This window comes from Mastigoproctus giganteus, chromosome 13 (genome assembly GCF_048544385.1).
Source record: "Mastigoproctus giganteus isolate SK-2022 chromosome 13, ASM4854438v1, whole genome shotgun sequence".
Taxonomy (NCBI): Eukaryota; Metazoa; Arthropoda; class Arachnida; order Uropygi; family Thelyphonidae; genus Mastigoproctus; species Mastigoproctus giganteus.
Window position 1 is genome coordinate 17,939,145 of NC_143587.1, and position 8,670 is coordinate 17,947,814.

General features: G+C 36.3%; 1 pseudogene; it reads right to left on the reverse strand.

Moving 5' to 3' along the window:
- Positions 1–793: 793 nt before the first annotated feature.
- Positions 794–1,784, reverse strand: LOC150075819 (retinol dehydrogenase 13 pseudogene; annotated as a pseudogene).
- Positions 1,785–8,670: the final 6,886 nt, after the last annotated feature.

Consider the following 8,670-nt stretch of genomic DNA (forward strand, 5'->3'; position numbering starts at 1 on the left):
TCAAATCCAGAGAATTGATTTAGCTCCCAATGAAACTAACTTCCCGTTTACTTTGAAGAGAATACAATTTCTTAGCTTTTGTCATCACAATCAACAAATCTCAGGGTCAGACCTTCAGCATGAACAACTTTATGTAGCAGTTTCCAGGTCCAGATGATTTTTGCGCAATAATTGTAATTTTTTTTTAAAGGACAAATACTCATACATGTAAAAAATGATCAAGTTGCATTTTTACCTGAGTCCGTGCTTCTGACTCCTTAACTAGCAGCGAAGGAAGCCGAGGGAAAGGTTTCTGTAATTACTTCGATATTAATCTCCACTTCTTCATTGGAATAGTTTTGTGGAAATATTCGCCAAGGGTATTCTAATATTTCGTAAATTAACAGAAAATGGATCAGCCAACAGTTTGCATGAATTAACTAATAATAATAATAATAAAATCATCAAAATTTTATACTAGACATCTTCTCCTTTTAACATTTAGCCTTTGGAAGATATCGCTGTTCAATATTCTTTACTTGTTACAGGCTATTGCTCAATTCGCTTCAAAACATTTATATGTACTAAGTCAACTACATTCCTTTCAACATTGAAAATAATATTTTATTCAGCGCAATTTAATGCAATTCAAATTCTACATATAATGAAATTATTGTTAGCACATGTTAAAAAAAGGAACCTGCACAGGAATAAAGAGATGAACTTCAGTCACAAATAGTAAGTATATCATTTTCACAGCATCTGAAAATACAATCATGGATGGTGTTATCGCAAAACCATATGTATTCACAATTATAGGTGAATTAATATTATGGAATGTTAAACTGCAGCTATTTGGTCGTTAAATGTCTTTCTTCTCTAAATCACCATTTTCATACCTTTCATACTAACTCTATTGTAACCTGTCCTGTAATTTGTTCACTGGCTGCCCATAGACGTCTTGCGAGATCCTGGTCTAGTGCCTTTCCAGATGGAGTCTTTTGTTTACAGTCTACAAAATACTTACCAGTAACACCCTCAACTGTTTCTGAAGATGCCAAATACACAGACGTTTCAGCTCCGCGCACTACTGATGGCAGAAATGGAGTAATGAAAGGTTTGATAAGAGCTACACCAAATTTCCTCCAACCTTTCAAATTCCGGTACAACTCTGTTTGAATAATTCCCGGATGAAGAGCATTCACTGTAACTCCTGTACCAGCAAGACGTCGACTAAGTTCAGCGGTAAAGAGGATATTCGCTAGTTTTGTGCTATAGTATATGGATGAAGGATTGTAGTAACGTTGGCCATTAAAATTATCAAACTCAATATTGCCAATGCGGTGGATAAGGGATGACACATTGATGATTCTCGATGGGGCGCTGCTTTTCAGCAGGGGAAGAAGCAGATTGGTAAGGAGAAACGGACCGAAATGGTTAACAGCAAACTGCAGTTCTATTCCATCTTCTGTCAACTGGCGCGAAGGGGGGCCAATGATTCCAGCGTTGTTCACCAGCACATCCAGACGACATTCTGTTTGTACTATATCAGCTACAAAACTTTTCACCGAAGTGAACCTGCTCAAGTCTAATTTTTTCACGATCACATTGGTATTTCCAGTAGAAGCTATTATATCTTCTGCCGCTCTTTGACCTCGTTCCATACTACGACAGGCCAGAATCACCCGAGCATTTCTTCGAGCTAATTCACGCGCTGTTTCCTTACCTATCCCAGTGTTGGCACCTGTAATAATTATCGTTTTATCACTCATTTTCTTGTCGTCGAGAAGCTTCTCCATAGAAACAATATAAGTTCGTCTGTCGCTAACTAAAATGTTTATGAAAGAAGCTACGCAAACACAACAAGCTTCAGGTCCACAGCATGCTGACGTCAGAAGAATAAACGCTATCAATTGGTTAAAGTGTCTTCGAAAAAATTCTCGTTTTGGCACTATCCCCCCCACACCCTCCCAAAATTGCTTTGCTAGAAGTAAGTACTCAGTATACAGGTTTGTTGATTTCCTCCATGGGTTCACTTCCGTGCAGTTCTCCGTCTATCGTTATTTTGCTGTTTGTGGTGTATTCCGCCATGACCTGTTACTAGGTCATTTTCACATCGGGGTAACAACGCTGGATAGCGGAAGTGAAGAGCTTCACTGCTTATGTGAGCACATTACCAAAACATTTTATAGTCCCTTAATGTTCGGTGTTTTCTGCGTATATTGGTACCTAAGCACGAACAAATATACGCATTAAGTTAGTTTACAACCTCATTGATTTGAACAGCGCTGTACGAATATGTTACAGCTTTAGAACTGTATTCATTATTGTGTCAGGATGATTTTTATTTATAAAAAAAGGTAGAATAAATTAGAAAAACGAACTAAACTTCACTTTCATGCACCAGCTATTTGTTTTACATATATACAGTCGGTCCTCGTATAACACGTGTTTGCATTACACGAATTCGATCATACACGATTTATAAATAGGGGAACGTTATCTTATATAACACGAACCGAATTCGCTTATACACGATTCGCCTTTGTGTTTACAAGAAATGGCAGTCAAATGCAGAATCACCCCAATTGAACGCAACACGATAGGAACGAAGAAGATTCTGAAAATGTATTTATGTGTTTTATATCAGTGAAGGGGAAACAGATTTCACCATAATAACGTAAAAACCAACACAATTCCAGCTATCGATATAATCGCAAATGCAATTAGATGGAGTTTACTACCAGTTTATAACAGATTCCACTAGCAGAAACGCAACTGGAAATTGTTTTTATTGTTTTATGGTAGTAACCCCCAGAAATGTGCTTTAGTAAAATGTGAGGTGTTAATAGTGTATCTCGGCCTTTACGGTGTTGTTTATTCAGTTGCTATACGCGCGCAGCTTTGTTTATGTTTATCAAGCGTGCCACCTCGTTTGTAATTGTGCTTTATTCCCTAAAAATGAGTAAAATACTTAAAAGGTGTGAAAAGGAAGCGTCCTGGCCGAGAAACTGCAGATTCAGAGAGAAAAAAAAAGAAGCAATATCGATAAACAGAGGCGGACTGGGTCAAAAATTCTTACCCGGGAAAATTTGTAGTGGCCTCATACTACGGTTTATGGCCAAAATCACACCAGCCTCCGGCCCATCGTGGTTTCCCCCCCGTAAGGCTTATGGCCAGTCCACCACTGTCGATAGTGAAAAAATATGAAACTGTGAAACGCTTTGAGCGAAATGAAAGACCATGTGATATTGCACGTGCTACAGGCCTAAATGAGGCAACGCGGAGAATTACAAGAATGCAGATAAAATAAAAACAACTTTCATAGCGGGAACAACTCAAAGTGTAATTAAAATCCATTAGATTAAGACACAAGAATTGGAAGGGATGGAATGGCTGTCATCTCTTTGGATAGAAAATCAAACAAAAAGCAAGTTTGCTTACGATAGAAGCAAAAGCATTAGCAATATTTTATTACGACTTACGTATTATAATTTATACTTACGTATTATAAAATACGTAAGTATTTTATTACGACTATTTTATTTAATATAATAAATTTTTTACGAATAAAATACGTATTTTATCCGTAAAAAATACTTTTTTAGTATTAAAAAATACTAAAAATACTCTATTATAATATAATATTATTTTTATTACGTATTTTAATCGTTATAAAATACGTAAGTATTTCATAACGATTAAAATTACCCGATTATTTATTGTGTTTGGTAATGTTTTGGTTCCAAATGTGTGTTCAATCTTGGGTGGTCGGCACCTAACCCTACTTTTCCCATAGGGCCTGTTGTTTATATTGCACGATTTTGCATTGCACGAGGATTTCTAGGAACGCAACTATCGTGCTATACGAGGACAGACTGTTTATTTCTTATTATTATAATAATAACATTAAGAAATATAAAATAATAATTATAAGTATACTATAGTTATATTATAATTATCTGTTTTAATAATTATTTAAATATAATTTAATAATTATAACAAAAATATTTTATAGTAGTATTTTGTCGTTACGCAATTTGTGCATCGCTCCTCGATGATTCATTGGTTTGATTGACAAAGCTAATTTATCAAAGTGTTCTCTTGGAATAAACTATGTATGTATATTTATGTTTATATAGATTCTTTTTATACATAAAAGTGGTAATTTTGTTAGAATCATATGTCATCCATATCTTTCTTAAATTTTGTAATGATAATTATTTATTTAAGCAAAGAGAAAGTTATCCGCCATTAGGATTAGTATAATGGGAAAATAATTGAAAATAATTCGTATTGATGTTTGCTTAAACTTAAAATCATTATATGCTAAAAAAAAAATACGCTTTCCATAAGCAGTTCCATAAGTTTATTGAATTGAAAAGTATTATTTTTAAAGAGATCTTTGCAATATTTCAAAGTTTGTTTAGAAGGTAAATGTTTTAAATAAATCTCAGTTCATCCACCTTTCGTAAATTTTTGTAATAAGAATCAAGCAGTAAATACAAATATTTGGCATTGATATTTGCTTAAACTTACACTCATTATATGGTAAAAAATTAAAATAAAATAAAAACGCTTCGTATTTAATCTTCCCTCCCCCAAATCCCGAAAGAAATTTTCAGTACTAAAAAATATATCTATATATGAAACAGAGAATATTATAGAAACAAGAACGCTATAGCTATCTGAACATCAATAAACAGTAGTCTGATAATCAAATTAAAATAAAATTATAAAAAAAAATAAAAAGTAAAACATATTGTATGTCATGGCTGCAGCCCTCTAAAATTTAAATAAACAAATATAATTTAAACGTCGACATTGCATTGGTACGTTTCTCTGGAACCCATTGCAGTACTTTGCATTGCTCAAATTACGAACCTGAGGGGGCAAAAATTCAAATTAAGGAAAGACAGTTGTAGAATAGATGTGGGGAAATTTGCTTTTAGCCAGCGGGTGGTTGATTGCTGGAACAAACTTAAATAAATTCATGGGAGAACTGGACAAAATTTTAGAGCAAATGGATGGGTGAAATGGGAATTTTTTTTGGCAGATGCTGCATAAGCTTGCTTTCTTGCATCATATCCCTCTACTAATGCTAATGATGGGTGAGAGAGTACAATCCCTTGTACGAAGAACTGTACGCTTGCCCTGCCTAGGGTAAATATCACCATTATTTATTTTTATGATTTTATTTTAAGGTATTGTGATATTCAAGTGTATGTATTCTCTGTCTGTGGTCGTTTATTAATTTTGCTAACGTACAGAAACTCTGTAGATGTGTGTTCTGTTATGTATTGCACCGAGGACTCAACGTCCCTCGGCACGTTAAGTGGGACTTGATCCATTAGTCTCTGCTATTTGCACCGAATCGTGCATCCACTGATGGGAGTGCCATACCAGTGTTTGCTAGCAATTTCGTACCCAGGTTGCTCAATCCTGGGTACCAAGAAAAAAAAAAAAAAAAAAAAAATGAGCACAGTACTGATACTAATTTCTGTGTGCATACATTACCTTGTAAGAGTACATTCTTAAAAATTAAATGAAAATATTTATTTATATGAAATAAATGCAAGTAGGGCAGAGAAAAAAAAAATGGGAATTATTGAGGGTTGACTGTTAAGCTTGGATATGGTAAATATTAAAGTTTGAATACGGTAAATATTAAGGGTTTGAATATACAGTATTAAAGGTTAGAAATAGGGAGGTTACAAATGATGTGAATTAAATAGCAGTTAAATGGAGACAAGAATAACAAGTAATACAAAAAAGGGTGAATTGAGAGTAAACAAAACAGTGGCCCCTACTGGGGAAGGAGTGGTCATTTGCGAACAGGCGAGAAAGAGTTGCAATGAGCAACCCTTTCAACTGGGGGGGGGGGGGGAACAATAGGACCCAATTAAGAAGCGTTTGACCTAGGCCAGGGGTCGGCAACCTTTTTTGAGTGAAGAGCCATATTTGATCTAATTAAAAAAAAAAAAAAAGAATCTGAAGAGCCGCACCTCAGCTCAAGCTGGGAGGAGGGTTTAACAAATGGAATAGCGTGAGAAAGTGTTTTATTAAAAAAAAACAAACATATATATATATTGAAATAATATTTATTGATAAATAATAAATAATCATTAATAAATAATATTATTTATTAATGCTCGCGATGCGCAAGCAAACTAAACTGAGAGGTGTTTGCAGCTTGCGCTGAAACTAATGTTATATTGAAGGATGCCTGAGGCTTATGCTGCACCAGCCAAACAAAAAAAAAAAAAAAAATTCCAGAATTACCCTGAGAGAGTAAAATTTCAGTCAAAAATAGAAGGGAATCACCAAGAAAGAGAAGAATGATGATATCCAGCTCAGGACCCTGGGTGTGCCAAGCCCATAGCCACCAGATGTGAGACCCTAGGGTTGAGTTGCCGAGGTATTGCACTGCTTTGAATAAGTAACGCTTCACCAGTGGAGAAGACTATTGTTATTATTGTTAGAGCATGATAATGATGAAATGCATTAAATTTTACACTGTCCACAACAAATTCAGTAAATTGACCTTCATTTACCAAAACTCTTCTGTATGATTTAAAATTTAATCTAAAAATAAAATCACTATTTCTATTATTTATTTATTTTTTTCAGTTTCCTGTTAGCATTAGAAGAAGCAAAAGATGCAAGAAAACTAGCTTATAGAGCATCAGCTAAAAAAAAAAAAAAAAAAAATACAAATTCACCAATCCATTCACCCCAAAAAGTCTGCCCAGTTCTATCTTGAATTTATTTTTAGCTATAAAATTCCGCAATGACAAATGGAAGCTTGTTCAGGCAATCAACACCCGCTGGCTAAAGACAAATTTCAACACATCTAGTCTACAATTGTCCTTCCTCAATTTGAATTTATGCCCCCTCAGGTGCATAATCTGAGCTCAAACCATTCAAGACTTTATACACCTCAATCAGATCACCTCGCAGGTGCCTAGTCTCCACAAGCTACAATTTCCAGAAATTAAGCTTTTCTTGATAAGAGCACCCCTTGTGCCCTTCACCAATCTCGTTGCCCTTCCCTGTACTCGTTCCAGCAGCTCTACATCTTTCCAAAATGAAGCCTCCAGACCTGTATGCAGTACTGAAGATGCGGCCTGACAAAGCCTTATACAAAGGGATAATCTTGGCACACGTTGAAATACAGCCAGTCGAAATGGGTTGATAGTGCAATGTTGAGTCAGTTTGGTGTGACATAAGCACTGGGAAAGCAAAAATGAGAGTAGGAGTATGTTATAGGTCTAATGACTGATGTGTACAACGAAAAACTACAGAAATAGGGGCTCGAGGAAATTAGAAAGTCGAAATTAGAGGAAATTATAATGGGAGATTTTAACTGCCCAGATATTAACTAGAACTTGTTGTTGGTCACTCGCACACTAGCAAGACTTTCGTGGATTTATGGATGATTTGTTTTTTACACCAGCATGTTCGAGAAGCAACCAGAGGGTGTTATATTCTTGATCTGATTATCAGCAGTGATTCTTCATGCATTAAGAATTTGCCGATAAAGAAACCATTAGGTTGCAGTGATCACAGCGTACTGATGTGAGATTTACTGAAAGATGCAAATAACATCAGGGGTTAAGGGAAGGGTTTTGCTTTTCTGCTTAAATACAATTTAATTGATAAACGATGAAAATTAATAAGATTAATCAATTTAATCGATCGAGTAATTGATAATACTACACCGAGCTAACAGATTTATAAATTCAGTAATAGGTATTGTGCTATCTAGTGTTACGTTATACACTGTGCTGCCACTTTATTAGGTACACCCCTGTTGTGCATACAAATGGTTTATCCCACAACGTTGCAAGTCACGTGAACAGAGTTGTGGATATAAATGCAGCTGAACAACCTTTCTAGTATCAGTGAAGCGTACAAACCGTAGCAAGAATGGAGAAAAGGAGTGATCTAACGGAGTTTGAACGTGGTATGGTATTAGGTGCAAGACGTGCTGGACAAAGCAACTCGGAAACGGCAGTTCTCCTGAACTTTTCACGCATCACAGTTTCCATGGTGTATCGAGACTGGTGCAACGAATAGAAAACATCCTCTCAACGGCACTCCTTTGGAAGAAATCGCTTGTTGATGAGAGAGGTCGGAGGAGGATGACTAGAATTGTGCAAGCAAACAGACGGCCACAATGTCGCACATCACGTCAGGATACAACCTAGATGCGCAGAACAAAATATCGCAACGACCACTAGTCGCACTTTGTCGCGAATGGGCTACAACAGCCGACGGCCACATCGCGTACCTTTGTTATCAATGAAGCACACGGGAGCACACCTCCTGTGGGCACAGCAACACCAGCACTGGACTATCGAGGATTGGAAAACAGTTGTTTGGTCCGACGAGGCGAAGTTTCTGTTGCATCATGTTGATGGAAGGCTCAGAATTTGGCGAAAACAACATGAATCCATGGACCCGTCATGTCTGACGACTACTGTTCAAGGTGGTGGGGGCAGTGTTATGGTTTGGGGAATGTTTTCTTGGCAAACGTTGGATCCATTGATATCCATAGATTCACGTCTCAATGCCACATCGTTGCTGACCAAGTGCATTCCGTTCATGTTGACAGTTTATCCTCAGTCAGGTGGTTACTTCCAGCAGGATAATGCGCCAGTGTCAAATTCCAGGAATATGACAATGAGT